The sequence below is a fragment of the Heterocephalus glaber genome, unplaced genomic scaffold (assembly GCF_053883595.1).
Source record: "Heterocephalus glaber isolate CG9 unplaced genomic scaffold, H.glaber_assembly_v1.0 deba00001673, whole genome shotgun sequence".
Classification (NCBI taxonomy): Eukaryota; Metazoa; Chordata; class Mammalia; order Rodentia; family Bathyergidae; genus Heterocephalus; species Heterocephalus glaber.
Genome location: NW_028258410.1, coordinates 3386244 through 3407457, shown reverse-complemented (window position 1 = coordinate 3407457; position 21214 = coordinate 3386244). Strand labels below are relative to the sequence as shown.

Genomic DNA, 21214 nt, shown 5'->3' with positions numbered 1-21214 from the left:
AATCTATTCCACTGATTCTTGGGTTTGTTTTTTTTGCCAGTACCATGCTGTTTTTATCAGAATAGCTTTGTAATATAGTTTCAAGTTAGGGATTGTAATACCCCCAGCCACATCTCTGTTGGCTAAAATTTCTTTGGCCATTCTAGGTCTCTTCTGATTTCAAAAGAATGTTTGCATTGTTTTCTCTAGTTCTGTGAAATATATTGTTGGAATTTCAATCAGCATTGCATTAAAACTATATAATAATTTTGTTTTCTTTCTTTTTTTTTTTGGTACTGGGGATGAACTCAGGACCTTGTATTTACAAGGCAGGCTCTGGAACCACTGAGCTAAATCCCCAGCCCTATATAATAGTTTTGGAAGTATGGCCATTTTCACTATATTGGTTCTTCTTATCCAGGAACAAAGGGTGTCTTTAAATTTTTTTACATCCTCCTCGATCTCCTTTTTCACAGTGCTATAGTTTTCATTGTAGAGGTCTTTTCTTACGTTGTTAGATTGACTTCTAGATATTTCAATTTTTTTGCTGCTATTGTAAAAGGAATTGTTTCCCTAATTTCTCTCTCAGTGATTCTATTATTTGTATATAAAAAGGCTATTTTTTTGAGTGTTGAGCTTATATCCAGCTACTCTGCTGAATCTGTCAATTAAGTCTATAAGTCTTTTGGCAGAGTTTTTTGCATCTTCTATATAAAGTATCATATCATCAGCAAATAACGACAGTTTAAATTCTTCCTTTCCTATTTTTATTCCTTTTATTTCTTTCTCTTTTCTAATTGTTGTGGAGAATGTTTCAAGAACAATACTAAACAGGAGTGGTAATAGTGGGCATCCTTGTCTTGTTCCTGATTTTAGCATGAAACTTTTCAATTTTTGGCCATTCAATATGATGTTGGCTGTTGGTTTTTACTAGATAACCTTAACAAAGTTGAGATAAAGGCCATCCATGCCAATTTCCTGTAAGGTTTTTATCATGAATGGGTGTTGGATTATGTAGAATGCTTTTTCTGCAACTATTGAGATGATCTTATGGTTTTCGTCCTTGACTCTGTTAATATAGTATTTTATGTTTATTGATTTATTAATGTTGAATCATCCTTGCATTCCTTGAATAAATCGGATTTGGTCAGGGTGTATGATCTTCTTGATGACCCTTTGTCTTCTGTTTGCCAGTATCTTGTTGAGGATTTTTGCATCAATATTCATTAGGGTGATTGGCCTGCAGTTCTCTTTTTGGGTGGTGTCTTTCCCTGGTTTGGGAATCAAAGTAATACTTGCTTCCAGGAATGAATTTGAAAGTTTTGCCTCCTTTTCAATTTCCTTGATTAGTTTAAAGAGTAATGGTGATAGTTTTTTAAATGTCTTGTAGAATTCAGCAGTGTAGCCATCAGGACCTGGGCTTTTCTTTGTTGGTAAAATTTTTGTTACATTTTCAACTTCACTCATTGTATTTGGGATGTTTTAATTTATATATCTTCTTTATTTAACTTTTGTAATTCATGTGTATCTAGGAATCTGTCCATTTCTTCATTGTTTTCCATTTCATTAGTGTACAGGTTCTTGAATTAGGTATTGGTGATGCTTTGGATTTCTGCTGGATCTGTTGTGACTTCACCTTTTTCATTCTTGATTGCATGGATTTTCGCCTTTTATTTGCTTTTTTTGATGAGGTTGGCTAAGGGTTTATCAATTTTTTTATTCTTTCAAAAGAGCAACTCTTTGATTCATTAATTTTTGTATCATTCTCTTAGTCTCAATTGCAATGATTTCTGCTCTGTTCTTTATAATTTCCTCTCTCGTACTAGTTTTGGGTTTGTTATCCTCTCTTTCTAGGAGCTTGAGCTTCTGCGTTAGGTTATTTATTTGAGTTCTCTCTGTTTTGTTAATATGGGCAATGACTGATATGAATTTCCCATGTAGAACTACTTTCATTGTGTTCTATAGATTTCTGTATGTTGTACTGGCATTACCCTTTACTTTTAGAAACTATCTAATTTCTTCTTTAATTTCCTCTGTGACCCATTAGTTATTCATGAGGTGTTAATTAATTTCCAGATGTTTGTGTGAGTTTGGCAGTTTCTTATGTCATTGATCTCCAATTGTATTGCACTATGGTAGGATAATATATGGGGGTAACTTTAATTTTTTTACATTTACTTAGACATGTCCTATGAGCCAGCAGGTGATCTAATTTGAAGAATGACCCATGTGCAGCCGAAAAAAAATGTGTATGCTGATTTTGTGGGTTAGAACTCTCTGTAAACATCTATTAAGTCCATTTATTTAATAGCTTACTTCAATTCTAGAATTTCATTGTTATTTTTTTGTCTAGATCTTCTGTCTAATTGTGATAATGGGGTATTGAGTTACCCCACTACAATTGTATTAGTGCTTATTTTGTTTTTCTGGTCCATTAATATTTGTTTTGTATAGTTGGGGGCATTTATATATGGTGGGTATATATTTGTAATAGTCATCTCTTCCTCTTGGACTGTTCCCTTCACAAGGATGTAGTGAATGTATTTGTCTCTATTAATTAGTTTTTGTTTGAAATCTATTTTGTCTGTAAATAAAATTGCTACCCCTTCCTTTTTCTGGGTTCCTGTAGCACGGAGAACTGTTTTCCATGCTTTTACTTTCAGTCTATGTATTTCTTTTTGAATTAGGTTTGTTTCTTGTATAAATCATATTGTTGGATTTTGCTTCTTAATCCTTTCTGTCAGTCTGTTTCTTTTGATTGGTGAATTGAGACCATTAACATTGATAGTTATAATTGATAGACATTGACTCATATTTGTGATGATGTTTTACTATTGGCTCTTTTATTTCTTGGGTTTTTAATATTTTTTCCCTTTCACTTTAGTGTCTTACCTTCCCTGGTGGCTTCCCTCTCTTGGGCCTCATGGAGATGTGATCTTCATTGTCTTTTTCTAGTTTATTGCTTAGGACTGGTTGGAGTGTTCATTCAGTATTCATGAAATTTCTCAAGTGTTCTTTGTTGTGAAAATATCTCATTTCCCCATCGATTTTGAAAGATAATTTTTCAGGACACAACAGTCTAGGTTGGAAGTTATTTTCATTTAGGGCTTGAAATACTTGGCTCCAGGCTCTCCTTGACTGAAGGGTTTGTGTTGAAAAATCTGCCTTGCTTCCAATGGGCTTTCCTTTATAGGTGATTTTTTTCTTTTTTTCTAACTGCCTGTAAAATTTTGCTCTTCTTTTGGGTTTCTGGGATCTTGATTGTTACATGTCCAGGTTTAGATATTTTTTGATCATGCCTTGTGGGAGTTCTATTTGCCTCAATTATCTGTATGTCCAATTCTCCACCTCTGTCTGTGAAGTTTTCTACTATTACTTCTGTGAACAGATTTTTTATGTTAATCGTATTTTCTCCTGTGTTTTCGTGGACTCTTGTCAGTCTTATGTTATTCTTCCTTGTACCATCCAGCAGCTGCTGGATTGATTTCTCATAGTCCCTTACTATTTTCAAGAAATCTCTGTTTTCATGGTCCTTAACTGAAATCCTATTTTCTATATCTCATATTCTATCTTCAGATTCCCTTCATCTACTATGCATGCTTTCAATGGAGTTTTTAATCTCCTGAATATCTGTTTGAATCTGTTTCATGGATTCCATTTCTTTCTTATGTTGGGTGATTATGGTTTCTATTTCTTTCTTATGCTGGGCATTCGTGGCTTCCAGCATGTTTCTAAGCTCATCTATTTTTTATGTTTCTGTTCCAGAGCCTCTAATTATGTCTTTCACTCTGCTCACCATCTCTGTATTTATCTGGGAGATTATTTTTGCTTTGAATTTTTCTAGAGCCTCATTCAACCGTTTTGTTACTTCCTATGCCATCAGTTCAGGGTGTCCAGGTGGTCGATTATCAGACTTTTTCACCTCATTTTCCCCAGAAATTGCCTTTTATGGGGTGGAGGACTGAGTTTGTGGCTTGCTTAAATGTCTTCTCATTTTTGTTTTTGGTACTGTCAGTTAAAAGTCAATGAGTCTCAGTAAGCCAGCCATAGACCCAAGAGACCCAGACAGACCTCTGGCTGCAAGTCCCAAATTGAGCTTCCTCTCCTCCTTTAGGGCTGAATTCCATGAGATTCCACTACAGGTTCCAGCTGTACCTCCCCCAAAAGTAATCCAGGTTCAAATGGGAGGTAATAATCCCTCCAACTTACCAAGTATGGTGGTCTGGTGTGCCTATATTGCAGAGATTCTCTTTGCTTTTCCAGTCGGCTTCAGTTTTCATCAGGCATCCTGAGAGAGACCCTGTATCTGTTGTTCACTTCTGCAACTCAGGACAATGGCCATTATGTACCCCTTTGCCTCTGTAGTGTGGAACTAGGTAGCTGCACAGCCAAGAGACTGGAGGGGGGGCTGTTGTTACTGGCACCAGTGTGGCCAAGCTGGTGTCTGGTGGGCCTGCAGGAGGAGGTATCCTCACAGTCTCCTGGATCCAAGTGGGCAGGGCAGGCTGGATAGATCGGGGTGCAGCCACCCACCTTTGATGGCAAGTCTAGCTGGAAGCCCTGCTTACTTATATTTTTGACGTTCTTTCCAAAAAAATAATTACAAAGACTAATGGCAGGAAGATTTTACCCTGTGTTAACTTATACTGGTTTCATGGTCTTGATTCTTTTTTTTTTCATAGTCTTGATTCTTACATTGAAGTCTTGGTTTACTTTTGTATATTGTGAGGAATATGTAACAATTTCACTCTTCTACATGTGGCTATCCTATTATCCTAACAATATATGAAAGAGATGTATCTTGGCACATTTCTGGAAAATCAATTAGCTATGTGGATATATTTTGTGCATTCTATTTTTTTCTTATGGTGTATGAGTCTGTTTTTATGATAATACTATGATGTTTTTGTTACCATGGCTTTATAATATATTTTGAAATAAAGTAGTGTGATGGCTCAAGTTTTATATTTTTTGCTCAAGAAGGCTTTGGTTACTTGGAATATTTGGAGGAAAATTTTAGGGTTATAGAAAAATAGTAGGGTTACTTTTTCTTTACCTATAAAGAATTTCATTAGTATTTTTGGGGAAATTATAGTGAATCTCTACATTGCTTTAGGTAGTACAGACATTTTAACTATGTTAATTCTCCCATTCCATGAAAACAGGGCATCTTCTCATCCATTTGTTTAGTTTCTTTCATCAATATTTTATAATTTTCAGGGTAACAATAATTCACCTCACTTTCTCAAAATGTCACAGAGATACCTTTACTCCCATGTTTATTGCAGCACTATTCAAAATGGGCAAGGGATGGAATTAACCTTTAGGATATAGAAGGAGGAGGAAGATCTTCCCTTGGTTTTTAATTTTGTCTTATTTTATACATTCAAGTTCCAGAGGATTTGGGAGGCCCCAACCCATAACTCTGTGGGTCAGAGGCACGTGGCCTTGCCTTGGGTTGGCTCCACTCACAGCCTGCAGCTTTCCGCAGCAGATGCTTCACATTTCTGGCATCTCTCCCTTCCTGGTGATGCTACTCCACTTTTGACTTCATCCCCACAGTTTCACACACTGCCATCTCAGGGACTCCTTACCTGCCCTTCCAGGGCTTCATTTGAAATCAGAGTGGGAGATTTCCTGACCCCAAAACTCTCTTATTCTGCATGCCAGTAAAATGAACCTCATGTGGATGATACCAGAGCCTTCCACCAGTGCAGTCAGTAGCAAGCCATCTTGGGCCATGATTGCAGCAGCCTCTGTTTGCCTGAATGGCTGCTTGAGAGGAAAGAAGAACTGAGGAATTAATGCTATGGACAGTGCTTCCTAAGCAGGGGTTCCAGGGATCCTCTCAAAGGGCTGACACTTTTGCAAATTTGAGACTGATGAGAGGGTTCCTGATGCTTTCTGAAATCACCTCAAAGCATCTTTCTTGTCCTTATACAAAATACTTGATTTCTTTTAAATGGTGCTGATATCTTCAAAAATCATACCTTATTCATCCCAAATTTACACAACATTCCATTTGGGTGAAAGTTTACATGTTTTTTAGGGGATGACAAGTGGCCTCATTATTTTATCATCTTGCTATGGCTGCTTCTTTACTGGGGTCTGTAAGCGAGCTATGGCAGTGTACAATGTGGGGTGGTGTGAGTATGTCATATGGAAATACTACATTATTTCCATAAGAGGCCCAAGCATCTGTGGCTTATAGTATATGTAAGAGGTTCTGGAACTAATATCCAACCAATATGAAGATTTAACTATTAATATGGTCAAAATTTTTCTAAACAAAAACAATAGTAGAATGGAAATTATGAATGCAGTAATAAATTATACTAAGTCATATTATCTTCCATCCTCAGAAATCAAAGGCAAAGAGAAGTACTGGGAGAAGTCAGATAGAAGAAAAGCAACTTACCAATAAAGAAGTAAGGATAAGAAAGATACCTTACTTATCTTCAAAAATCAATTAAATACAGCAAGGAATGGAATTGTTAAAGAATTTAAAGAAGAAACAAACATCAAGTTAGAATTCAAAAATTCAAATTGAGAGACAGCTAAAGAATTTCTCAAATAAACAACAATGAAGGATTCTGCTGCCTGTAGACTTGCCTCTTTTTAAGTGATAAAATATATTCTTTGGCAAAAAGGAAAATGGCACATATCCAAGATACAGAATTAAAAGAAATTCTGAAAGGAATAAATGAATACAAAATACATATTAATTTAAATTTTCACATAATTCACTAAGTAATACCATCAAAGTATTGAGTAAGTCTAGCTCACAGACAATTGAAGTGAATGTCAGAAAATTCATAAAGCGAGGGAGGGAGGAGTTGGAGATACAACCTGAACTATAAATGAAGCAATATACTATCAATTTGATGTGGACTTATATTTACTACAAGCATACATTGCAAAGTGTAGAGCAGAAACTGATATCCAAGGGTACCTTGCAATCCCTTAGCCTCTGTGAGTCATTCCTAAGTGTCCCTTGGTGCACCACATGATTCGGGTCCTAATATTTGCATGCAGATACCCATCACATGTGGAAATGTCTCATTTAGACTAGATCAACAAGCACATAAAGAACTGCTCAACTGATTTAATGCACTGCTGGTGAATTCTATAGTGAGTGCAAATAAGCACATCATGACAGTGACAGAAAGTGACACTAAGGCCCAAGATTTTGAACAATTTCTCTAAACTTAAAAGTAGATAAAAGGGGGAATTGTGAAGTTAATTTAAATTTTTCCCAAGGTCAACTTTCAGTAGACCAGTGGCTCATTGCCATCTAACAGTATGAAAACAAATTAAAAATCTAATTTAAAAGGAGCCAAATTTCAGGCAATAGGGGGCCACAGGATAAAGGTGATAACAAGCAACCCTATGAAGCAAAACCCCTGTCAGATCATGCTTGGGTCAGGCGGATGCCCTGGTGTGTACAGTCAGTGATTTCTCTACCAGCTACAAAGCCATACGGTTCAGATGGGGAGGCAGAGATCCCAAACCTCTTTTGGTTCTGAGTGTGTACATCTCATATATCATCCTTTCATCAAATAAGCCTCAAAAGTTTAATTTGTCTAATGTGTTTCATTTAACACTTGCTTTCATCATCTGAGAAAAGGAATAAAAGATATATCTCATAAACTGATAGATTTCTCTATAGACTTTTCAAGTTATCACATTTGGTGTGATGTATTATTCAAGCATCATCTTGATTTATTACCATGAAAAGTACGTCTATTTTGAGAAAAATGAGTTCGGGAAAAGATAAGAAAAACTTTGGTGTCTTTATTAAGGTAAATCTTTTCTGCTGAGGATTTAGCTCAGAGGTGCCACAGCCTGCCTCACAAGCACAAGGTCCTGAGTTCGATCCCCAGTACCAAAAAAAAAAAAAAAAACATAAAATTTTTCTGAAAGTTTGGGCGCAGTGTGGAAACAGGCTGTTGTAACTATGAAGTAAATTGAACACGGTGAGGCATAATAAAGAAGTAAAGCAACTATTATTTTTAAGTTCATTTAAGATCTGGATTTCTATTTCATAAAAGATGCCTTATAAAACATGAAAATGTAATTCCTCAAATTTTTCTCTTTCACTGTGGACTTTTGTTTGCTGTCTTAATTAGAATCTGTGTTCTCATGCTCACTGCTTTCCCATGGAATTTGATTTAAATTCCCATGCACTTCTTATCCCAATTTCTGTCTCAGCAGGTGATACAACATTTTACCTGGAGAAGATTTGCATCCACCTGAGACTAGTGTCTCCCAGGCTTCTCTCTGGAAGCCAATCCACTCCTGACTCCAGGGCACTTCTCCTTGGGAGGCCAGCAAAGAAGTCCCTCCTGCAGACAGTGCACAGTGGGCTTCTCCATTGCTGAGTTCACACACTGAGTCAAGCCATGACTTCCAGGGGTGAACACAGGGAGGCAGCTTAGTTCCTTCCACATCCTCATTTCAGAAAGTGAAGATACATTGAGAAGCTACATGCCCTTTCACCAAGGTATTGTTGCTTTTGTGTTTCTCAGACTTTCCTGTAATAAGGAAACTGAAATTATGTGCACTTGCTTTATGTTAGCAATAATTTCAAACTCTTTATGAGAAAAAAATTAACACTGATGTTTGAGTAAGGCAATTGGGTTGCATTCCCAACAAATATGTTTCAATTTCCAATGATACATGCAAACAAAATTTAGCAAATGGTTTGTGTTCTCATCATCTTAGTTTTATATGGATCTATTTTTATCATGGAATCAAGAAAGAAACAGCTCACAGTGCAAGATGAATTGCTTTTGCCCCAGCTTTTTGGTCTGTTCCTAGATATGAGAGAAATGAAGGCCACCTCTGAGGGGGTTGGTCTCCTAAGACAGGGGCCACACTCTCTCATCACACTGACCATGTATAAATGGTTTCGAGCTCATCATATTTATTGCTACTTTACATTTAGGGTAATTGAAATCAAAATGTATTTGTAACTACCCCCAGTTAAAAAACCTCGAACCAGAACTCAGGTCTCCTCCAATCCCATTACCCATCCCACAAGGTACACTTTATTTTATTAGCTTGATGAACTTGATTTACAACACCTCTCTGTGAAGATTTGAGGCATAGGGAGAAGGACAGTTGGTAATTAGGGGACTCTTAAGTAGTCAAATTGCAGACAGTGTAACCAGAAGATGAAAATTACCCCACACTAATAGGAAAGTCCTGATTATGTATCAGCAACACCCTGGTTACATTTTTCTTTTCAGACATCACTGTATTCCTCTATTGGTCTAGAATTTTAAGTTGTTCCCAAACAGTCACTGCATTCCTGTCCCTTTGACTTGGACCATCTTGGAAAACAGCAAGGCCAGTGCCAAGGTGAACTGGGCCCTCACTGACATATTCTGGGGGCTTCAGGTCCATGCAGCAGTCCTTCATTGACCTGCACATTGGCACTAGCAGAAGGGCCAGTGCAGGCACATTTACCTGCACTCCAACAACACAAATGTATTTTTGAACATTCCTTTGGTTCCTAACGGATGACACTTCCACGGTGTGATCTATTTGTATTCAATCATTCAAGTGTGAATTTAAAAACAGACTCAAAACATTTATAAATATTTAATTCAAGGTATTTTGAAGTTAAAAATAACATGTTCACAATTCAGAAGTTATATTTCCCAATGCTGTATGTATGTATGTGTGTGGAAGAGTGTTGTGCCTTTTCAACACAAGTGCTAACTACCAAGTATTTGTTAATGAATGTAATGACAAATTTTCCTAATATACTTTGTTTATTTCCTTTCTTTCCCTTCTCTTTCCTTCCTCCCTTCCTTTTTTGGATTTTATGGTATTACAAAGTTAAACCAGGGCTTTCACACTGATCTATATCACCAGTCATTTTTGAAATATTTTATTTAGAGACAGGGTCTTGCTAAGTTGTTAAATTGCCCAGGCTGGGCTTGATCTTGCAGTCCTTCTGCCTCAGTCTCCCTGAGTGCTGGGATTACATGCATACACCACTTCACCCAGCTACCCAATATTATGAATCGATAAGCTGTGTGATTGTATATTTATGTATTATAAGGATAATAGGTTTATATTATATCTCTATACATTTGTCTTTCATAGACTCAATTTTAAACGTTCTGTGGTTCAAAGAGAATGCTGATTTAACAGTGACTTTTCAAGAAATAGGAATATGCAAACTATATATAATTTATAGGACTTTTTACTTTAAGAAGCATGAAAATGTGACTAAGAAACAGGATGATTTCTGACCCTGTAGATAATGGCATATGGGGAATTATCCATGTAGCAGTTCTGTAGCACTTTATGCCTATCCTGGCAACCTAACCCCTAGTTGAAAATATCCACTAGTTGATTCAGTCTGGGAGAGAAGACAAACTTTGCTTTGCATTAACAAGGAGCTACAAATATGCTTGAATTCAAACTATTAAATAATCATTTTGCTACTAGCTTCAGTAGGTTATATTCATAAGAAAAAGGACAATAAAATTTAATTTCAAGTTACTATGCATTGTTAAATCATATAGAGCATATGAAATGTAAAAACAATAAAATATTACAAAAACACTTGTATCCCCCATCATTTCTTTTAATAAATGTCCATAATATTTTCTATAGTTCTGTTTTTAACCATATGATACAGTATATTATATCCGTAACTCCAAAGGAAACAGTCTCACCCCTTTTCACTAAATTTTATGAGTAGTTTAAAAATAAAGTCTTGGGCTGTGGATTTAGCTCAATGGTACCGGGCCTGCATTGCAACTGCAAGGACCTGAGTTCAATCCATGGTACCAAAAAAACCAAAATCTAAATATTTCAAATGCTTCTTTTTCATCAATTTGCATAATATTAAAAATGTGAAATATCCCAAATCAAGTGACTTTGAGCAAAACCAATGATTGTTGGTATCCAGCACCAAGTTTTACTGCTTATTCCTATTTTTTGCTGCTTTTAATGATTTTAAATATAATTAATGTTTTTCACCTTATATAATAATTACATAATGTAATAAATATATATAATGTAACAAATATACAATAAAATAAAATATAATAATAAAAAATAAATATATATAATGTGATAAGTAAATAATTATATACTGATTATATAGTTTTTTCACCTTATCATTATTACAACATAAAACTCCATGTACATTAATCAGTACTGTGTATTGCTCCCATAACTGCTTTACATAGATTTATATATGTGTATATGCACAAATAATGTACTTTGTTCTAAATAGCCACACTCATGTGACTAGAAAGACATTCTATGTAATATTTTACAGGTTCTTTCCTTTTTTAAAAATCATGTTGAAATCTTTGTACTGATGTGTGGAGGCTGTCTGTCACAACCAGCATAACTGATATCGAGTGTTCTAATCTCAGTTGAAACGGACTAAATCATCCACTCCCCTAGGGGTATGAGTATGAGGTTAAACATGCTGAACCAAATCTACTCAAATATGACATTTTTTAAAACCATGAGCATGCATCTGTTGGCAAAGGGGTTGCGGCATCAAAACCTCCACATCTGCAGTGGTTCGACTGCTTGCCAAATGACTCCAGCAATGACAAAGGAATTTCATTCTTTCCCTTCATTGTCAAGCCACAACATAGCAGACATACACTTTACGTGGTATTTCATATCACATATATTCTCTAAATCAGTGAGGACAAAACATCATCTAATTAAAGTTTCATATACATTTCATATATATATTGATTGATTGATTGATTGATACATATTAGGTATAAAATACATTTACATTTATCATTGGGTGTTTGAACCAGAACATGATGTATCTTAGTTCTTATTTTTTCTCCCATTAACTGTGCACCCTTCACCCCCTCTACCCTTTCCTATTTACACAGAGTTTGCTTACATTTTTTTTTCTTTCTCATAATTTTTCCTTTCCCTTGTTCCCTTTTCCCTTCTCCTCCCACCATCCCAAAATCCGTGGACCTTTTCCTATTTCAAATTATCAATTATTCATTTTAATCATTTTTATCCTTATTTACACTTTCAATTTCTCACATTAGAGAAACTATTTGGTATTTACACATGGATGTCCTATTTATTTCACTTAAGACGATGGCCTCAATATGCATGTATTTAGCTATAAATGTCTCTAGTTTCTCGTTCTTTATGGCTGAGTAGAACTCCATTTTATAAAAAAAAAATCACATCTTCTTTATCCAGTTTCCAGTTGATGGGCACTTGGGCTGTTTCCAAGCTTTAGCTATTACAAACTGTGCCACTATAAACATAGGTGCACATATATCACTGTGGTATGATTCTTTTTATTCTTTGGGGATGATTCCCAGCATGAGAATACCTGGGTCAAATGGAACCTCTAGTCCTAGTTCTTTGAGGTATCTCCATACTGATTTCCACAGTGGTTGCACCAATCTGCATTCCCACCAACAATGGAGAAGTGTTCCTTTCTCTCAATACCCCCACCAGCATTTGTTATTGGTTAATTTCTTTATAGCACACATTCTTTGTGGGGTGAGGTGGAATCTCAGTGTTATTTTCATCTGCATCTCTTGAATGACCAATGATGTTGAACATTTTGGCATATATTTCCTTGCTGTTTTTACTTCTTTGAGAAATGTCTGTTCATTTTGGATGCCCATTTTTGAATTGGGTCTTTGAATTTGAAGGTTCTGGTTTTTTTCACTTCTTTATATATTCTTGATAGTAGACCTTTGTCTGAGGTACAGCTCCTAAAAATTTCTTCCCACATTGTAGGCTGACTCTTAGATCTGTTTGTAGTTTCTCTTGCAGTGCAGAAGCTTTTTAATAAGATCAGATCCCAGTTGTTAATTCTTCATGCTAGCTCCCGTGCTAGTGAAGATTTGTTCATAACATCTTTTCCTATGCCAATGTCAATAGTTCTACCTATCTTCCAGCAAGTTTAGTGTTTCTGTCTTAATATTTAGATCTTTAATCCACTTTGATCTTAGTTTAGTGTATGGTGATAGGTATGGGTGTAGTTTTTATCTTTGGCACGTTGAAATCCAGTTTTTCAAACACCATTTATTAAATAGGCTATCTTTCCTCCAAAGAGGGTGGTTGGCTCCTTTGTCAAAGATGAGGTGGCTGAGTATGTCTGGGGTTGTTTCTGCATCTTCTAATCTATTCCACTGATTTTCAGGTCTGTTTCTTTTCTAGTACCATGCTGCTTTTATCACAGTAACTGTATAGTATAGTTTCAAGTTGGGGATTGTGATACCCCCAGCCATGTCTCTGTTGCCTAGAATTGCTTTTGCTATTGTAGGTTTCTTCTGGTTACAAATGAATTTTTGGATTGTTTTCTCTAGTTCTGTGAAGTTTATTGTTGAAATTTCAAACAGCATTGCATTGAATCCATATAGTAGTTTTGTAAGTATGGCCGTTTTCTCTGTATTGGTTCTTCCTACCCAGGAAAAAGGGATATCTTTCCATTTTCTTATTTCGTCTTCTATCTCCTTTTTCAGAGAGCTGTAGTTTTCAGTGTAGAGATCTTTTGCTTCCTTTCTTAGGTTGATTCCTAGATATTTCATTGTTTTATATGCTATTGTAAAAGGAATTATTTCCCAAATTTCTCTCTCAATGGGTCTGCAATTTGCCTATAAGAAGGCCATTGTTTTTTGGGTGTTGACCTTGTATCCAGCTACTCTACTGAATCTGTCAACTAGGTCTAAGAGACTTTTAACTGAGATTTTTGGAATCTCTATGTAAAGTATCATATCATCAGCAAATAATGACAGTTTCACTTCTTCCTTTCCTATCTTTATTCCTTTTATTTCTTTCTCTTTTCTAATTCCTATGGCTAATGTTTCCAGAACAATATTAAACAGGAGTGGTGATAGTGGGCATCCTTATCTTGTTCCTGATTTTAGTGTGAAAGTTTTCAATTTTTGACCATTTAGTATACTGTTGGCTGTTGGTTTTTAATAGATAGCCTTAATCAGGTTTAGATAAAGACCTTCTATCGCAATCTTCTGTAGTGTTTTTATCATGAATGGGTGTTGGATTTTGTCAAATATTTTTCTGCATCTCTTGAGATGACCATGTGGTTTTTGTCCTTGACTCTGTTAATATAGTGTATTACATTTATTGATTTACAGATGGTGAAACATCCTTGCATCCCTGGGATAAATCTGACTTGGTCAGAGTGTATGATCTTCTTGATGACCCTCTGTATTCTGTATGCCAGTATCTTGTTGAGGATCTTTGCATCTATGTTCTTTATGGAGATTGGTCTGTAGTTATCTTTTTGGGTTGGGTCTTTCCCTGGTTTGGGGAACAAAGTAACACTTGTTTCCAGGAATGAACTTGGAAGCCTTGCTTCCCTTTCAATTTCTTTGATGAGTTTAAATAGTGATAGATAGTAATAGTGATAGTTCTTTAAATGTCATGTAGAATTCAGCAGTGAAGCCATCAGGACCTGGGCTTTTCTTTGTTGGTGAGTTTTTTTATTACATTTTCAATTTCACTCATTGTTATTGGGGTGTTTAGAATTTCTATATCTTCTTCATTTAATTTTGCAATTCATATGTAATTAGGATTCTGTCCATTTCTTCTGTGTTTCCCATTTCATTAGAGTACAGTTTCTCAAAGTAGGTATTGATGATTCTCTGGATTTCTGCTGGATTTGTTGTGGCTTCACCTTATTCATTCTGGTTTTTTTTTGGTACCAGGCATCGAATTTGGGACCTTGCACTTGTGAGGCAGGTGCTGGAACCACGTAGCTAAATCCCCTGTCCACCTTATTCATTCTTAATTGCATGGATTTGAGCCCTTTCTTTCCTTTCTTGATAAGGTTGGCTAAAGGTTTGTTGATTTTATTTATTCTTTCAAAAAACCAAGCCTTTCATTCATTGTGGTTTTTTTGTATCATTCCCTTAGTCTCCATTGCATTGATTTCTGCTCAGATCTTTATATTTTCCTTTCTTGTATGAGATTTGGGTTTGTTATGCTCTTCTTTTTCTAGGAGATTGAGGTTCTACATTAGATTATTTAACTGAATTCTCTCTGTTGTCATAATATGGGCATTCACTGCTATGAATTTCCCACGTAGAACTGCTTTCATTGTGTCCCACAAATTCCTGTATGTTGTACTGGCATTATCATTTACTTGTGGACACTGTCTAATTTCTTCTTTAATTTCCTCTGTCATCCATTGGTTAGTCGGGATGGTGTTGTTCAATTTCCATGTGTTTTTGGAAATTATGTGCTTTCTTATGTTACTGATCTCCAATTTTTTGCACTATGATCTGATAATATTCAGGGGATAACTTAAATTCTTTTATATTTACTTAGATATGTAATATGAGCTAGCATGTGATCTCTTTTGGAGAATGACCCGTGTGCAGTTGAAAAGAATGTGCATCCTGAGTTTGTGGGGTGGAACAGTCTGTAAACAACTAAGTCCATTTGTCCAATAGCTTGGTTCAGTTCTAGAATTTCATTGTTAATTTTTTTTCTAGTTGATCTGTCTATTTGTGATACAAGTGTGTTGAGGTCCCCCACTACAATTGTATTAGTTCTTATGTGGTTTTCACGTCCATTAATATTTGTTTTGTATAGTTGGGGGCATTCATATTTGTTGCATATATATTTAGGATTGTAATCTTTTCCTCTTGGATTGTTCCCTTCACAAGTATGTAGTGACCATCTTTGTCTCTCTTAATTAGTTTTGGTTTGAAATCTACTTTGTCTGCCAATAAGATTGCTATGCTTGTTTTTTTTCTGGGTTCCAGTCATGTGGAGAACTGTTTTCCATCCTTTCACTTTCAGTCTATGGATTTCCTTTTGAGTTAAGTGTGTTTCTTGTATACAGCATATTGCTGGGTTTTTCTTCTTAATGCATTCTGTCTATTTCTTTTGATTGGTGAATTGAGGCCATTAACATTGATAGTTATAATTGATAGATATTGATTCATCCTTGTCACGATGTTTTACTGTTGTTGGCTCTTTTATTTCTTATTTTCTCCCCTTTCCCTTTAGTGTCTTACCTTGTGTGGTACCTTCTCTTTGCTGTGCCTCATGGAGTTGTGACCTTCATTGTCTTTTTCTAGGATATTGCTTAAAATTGTTTGGAGTGCTGGTTTGGTGTTCACAAAATTTCTCAGGTGTTCTTTGTCCTGAAAGCTAAGCAGACCTCTCTGTGATATGGGCGGGGCCTGGGATGGCTGTGGAGCTTCAAGCTGCTTGTCTCACCTGGCCGATCACAGCTTGGGGAGGATCAGATGGGGCTGGGGCTGCAAGATGCCCCTGGGAACTCACTGTGCCATGGGCAGGGCCCAGGATGGCCTCAGAGCCTCAATCTGCTTGTCTCACCTGGCAGGTTGCAGCTTGAGGAGCCTCATATGCATTTCTATAAGATTGGACCTGTTTTTGAATTGATAATTGGTTATTAGTTTTTTGTTTGATGAACTGCTTGTCCATATGTTTTACTCATATTTATCTTTTACATTAAGTTTTTATAGTTTTTCTTTATGAAAGGTAGTGTTCCTTTTTTACTTACATTGAAAATATTTATTACTCAGCATCTGATTATATGACAGTGTGATTCTTTGCATTTACTTCTTATTACAATGAAATGGTTCAGACTATCCACTTTATATCCTTAAGAAACACTACCTTCAAAATTTGTCATGAACCATAGGTTTCTACCTGTCTTATAAACAATGATAACATTTGCCATTTGCCTACCTGTAAAGTGAAGCAGTTATGTGCTTCCTAGAGTCACTCATTGATTGAATGTGGTGACAATAAACTTGGTTTAATAAACTGGACTGGATCTTTGAGTGACATTGGCCAAGATCACTGACCTCACTCTGTCAACTCCTTTTTCATTCATTGTAACATTACATTCATTAGGAGATTATGAATATTAATTGGTTATGTTAGAGAAAACAGAACCTACTCCAGACAAGGTGCTGTGCAAGAGTTGTGGCTTCATTGTTAGTATTCTTGTTGTGCCTTGTGCATTCAAACAGGATGAGCTCTCCTGTCTTCAAAGTAGAACCAGTCATAATATGTTTTAAAGTCATGTTACACTTCCATTCCACAGTGGAAGTAGTAAGTACTCACTTACAGGTCTCTTTCCACCAAAGGCATTTGGCTGCCAGGTAGAGAGGACTGAACCTGAGCCCACTTAGAATGTGCAGCCAGTGCCATTTACAGCTACAAACCTTAGTGCTCAAAAATCAGCCAGAGACACACAGCTGAGGGAAACTGTTGATTTTATACCATGAATTCTTATTTAGTGTATTTGCCTCAGAACTGTGAATCTATAATTTTAATAAGCATCCTAGTTTATTTGACAGACAAATTCTTTTTGGTCTTTGTTTGTGATTTCTTGTTTTTATTTTTGCAGTAGTGGAGATTGAGCCTAGGGCCTTCATATGGAGCTACATCCCCAGATTTTATTTTTCATTGTGAGAGAGGAGAGTCTCATTAAGTCTCCAAATTGCCCAGACTAGGCTCAAACTTGTAAGCCTCCTAGAGTGCTGGAATCACAAGTGTGGACAATAATGCCAGGCCTAATGGGAAGTCTTAATCTCATATTCAAGCAATACTGCATAATAGATGAAGAGTACTAATGAAAATGTTTTGAAAATGTGCTACTCAATTTTCATCTTGGGCATATCTCAGAATTTTTCCATGCTAAAACAGTCACAGAACACCACCCCATCTGCTGAAGCAGTGTGGAGGACACCAGGGGCTCCATTTAAGGTACAAGAACATTGTTTCTGTGACCTGGTGTTCATATTTCATCACCTCATTTCCAATTGTCAAACATTTCCTCCTCACAATCAGGATAAAGACTTCTTTGCCACATGGGCAATCTCACAGCAGTGACAGAATTCCTGCTCGTGGGGTTCTCTGACATCCAGGAGCTACTGCATGCAAGGCTGTTTCTGCTGGTTTGCCTGGCAGCACTGGTGGAGAACCTGTTCATTGTGGTGGTCATCACTCTGGATCAGCAACTTCATTCACTCATGTTCTTCCTGAAGAATCCCTCTTTCTGGACTCATGCTACATCTCCATCATGGTGCCTAAGTTGACCCACAGCTCCCTGGCCCACAGCACCTCCATCTCTTACCTTGGTTGTGTGGCCCAAGTCTACTTTTTCTTTGCCTTTGCCTCTGCTGAGCTGGCCTTCCTCACTGTCATATCTTATGACTGCTACCTGGCCACCTGACACACCCTCAAGTAGGGCACTGTGATTACACCAGGAAAATGCCACCATATTGCAGCACTCACCTGGCTGAGCTGCTTTGCCTATGCCTTGATCCACACTGGAAACTTGTTTTGGGAGCCCATTTCAAGATCCAACACCATCCACCAGTTCTTCTGTGCCATCCCTCACATGCTGGCCCTGGTTTCCTATGAGGTTTTCTTTGTGGAATTCATGCCTCTGGCTCTGAGCTCATGATTGGTGCTGGCATCCTTCATTCTCATGCTCACCTCCTACTTCAACATCTTCTCCAGTGCGCTCAGGATCTTGTTGGTGGAGAGCCAAGCCAACGCCTTCTTCACCTGCTCCCCACAGCTCATAGTCATCCTGGTCTTCCTTACCTCGGGACTCTTTGCTGCATTGGGACAGATTTCAAAATCAACTCGACCCAAGACCTGGTGATCACTCTGGATTACACAGTTCTGCCTCCCTTCCTGAATCCCATCATCTACAGCCTTAGAAATAAGAAGATCAAAACAGCTGTGTGGAGACTGGAAAGAAGTGTGCTCTGTGAAGGCAGAACTTTCATCATGGCTGTCAGAGACTGAAGCAAAGACAAAAAGCTATGATCCCATATGGCAGAATACTGATGAAAAAATTGTGGGTAGAATGATGGAAAATGTTGAATGTTTTGTTGATTTGGAGAAAAAGTATAATTACTATACTACATTTAGACAGGATTGCAGGTATTTCTTCAGGAAATAAAAGTATATTCTGTTGAAACATTTTGAAGTTTTGTATCTGCCAACCCCCTTCCCAAAAACCCTTGTCTTACTCTACACATCTTCAGCCTCCCCCAAGGCTCCTGCAAACCCACATCATGAGCTTCATCAACAAGACTTCTTGGAAGAGAACACACACATGTGTTTTTAGTCCCTGATTTAGCTATTTACCATAAAATAACACACAACATTCAGGATGGTTACATAGAACAGGAATGTATGCTATTATTGAACTTTTCCTAATATTTTAAGTACATGTTTCTTTCACACAGCTACTTTTAAAAATTTTTATGACATGTTTTATTTAAGGGCTGTAAACTTGAAAAAAGAACACAACTCAGATTATATTATGAGCAAGGGAGTTTTCTACATGACAAAAATCAAAACAAGAAAATTTTTACAGTAAATATACCAGTGCTGAACACAGTACTTGAAATTTAATTCAAGCTACGTATGCATAAAATGATCTGACCACAGGTTTATGCAAAATAAAACATTTTAGAACACCAGAGTGCCAACCATTCTGACTATAAATTGACTTATTCCCCTGAAGAATATTTTGAGACAATTTTATGTGACATGAAATGAAATGACATAACACTTGAATACTACACAATAGTTGAAAATATACTTGTAATGCAATCTGTATAAAATATAGTTAATCTTATTACTTTAAAAATTAAAAAACAAAAGACCACCCTTACTAACGGTTAAAACCTCATCAAATAAAAATGCTCATTATTTGGATATCATAGGCAAAAAACTGATAAGATTTTGTTGATGGGAACAAGGAAGATATCTAATGGAGTCATGCATTTAAAATTTGTTCAAAAATGTTCAAAAAGTTGTAAATTTCTGCTTGTACCATCTTAAAATATTATACCATAAAAAATCAAACCTATGAACAAAAAAATCTACATTCTCTACTATAGACTATAAGAATCAAGTATTACTTCTAAATTTATCTTCAAAACAATAAATTGAAATTACCTTCCAGACAATTCTGAAATGGTTAATTCTATCCAGTCAGGTAAAAAGTTTATTCAAGAATTAAATGGCAACATAATCAAAATGCATAGTTGAAAAATAAGCATCAGACTCATTCTTCATACATCATAAGATGATTGATATATTCAAAACCTGCAAATTCATATCCATCAATCTCCCTCACGATGTCATTATTATCTGGGGTGAGCTGGACAGGTTCATTAGAAGATCAAAGTTGTCCAACTCAAATCCCCCAGAAATATTTGGTTTAAAGGGAGGCAATACATATTTTCACTTCATCATGTCCCAGTCAACATTTTGAAAGAACGGATGCTCCTGAACATCAGCAAAGCCCTTTCAGGGATGACAACCCAATTGTACCTTTGGGTCCCTGTTCAGAAATCTGTCAAGGACACTTGCACCATCTTCAGACAAAGGGGTATGAAAATTTCTCTTTCCAAAATTACTTGCAAGAGACAATTTATTGAGTTTTCATAAGGGTTATCAAAGCTTTGATCAAGATGGAATGGAGACTGTCTGATCATGGGCAGAAAGGGCTTGAAGAATGAGTGTGGCCTGACTGCCTACAGGGACCACACTGGCTGGAATTCTTCAAGGCTCTCTGTGAACTTGTTTCCAATAGCAGCTGCCAAGCCTGGGTGGATGTACACCAGGCTTCTCAGTGTCTCTTTGGGGCTGGTGGCTGTGAATTTGGTCTCCCTCCATGGACTCTGACTCTCTAGATTTTTTTGCCTAGCTCTTGGGAGACCTGCCCAGAGCTCTGGGTGTTTCTGGGCATGGTGTTACTTCCCCTGTACTCTTCCCAATTTCTCTGCTGTTGGTATTTGGGCTTAGGAAGACTTCACTGGGGTACCTTGATTGTGGTAGGTCACCGGTTGTCATTCCCAGGGAGACCTTCCCTGGTGTGTCTGTGACAGTCATGCAGCTGCTTCCATGTGGCCTGTGGTGTCTTAATGCAGTCTCCCATCTTCTTAATCTTTCACAGATACTCTCTCTGTCTGGGGTCCTGAGGCCATGGCCTCTCAGGGTGGAGAAGCAGTTCAGCATGTTTGGTGTTGACCTTCTCCAGCGAAATGAGCTTGGGAGACAGATGGTATTAGATTGTGATGCCCATTATCAAGGGTTCCAAGTTCTGTTTGGAGATGTTGCCAAGGAAGTGAGGTCATGCCTTGGGGTTCCAAAACCAGAGTCTCCATGTGATAGAAAACCCAACAGCCCATTTTTCTTCATACTAAATAAATCAGTGACCACT

General features: G+C 36.9%; 1 pseudogene; it reads left to right on the top strand.

Annotated features, from left to right (window-relative positions):
* The first annotated feature begins 17831 nt into the window (after positions 1-17831).
* LOC106009077 (olfactory receptor 14I1-like) lies at positions 17832-18780 on the top strand (annotated as a pseudogene).
* Positions 18781-21214: the final 2434 nt, after the last annotated feature.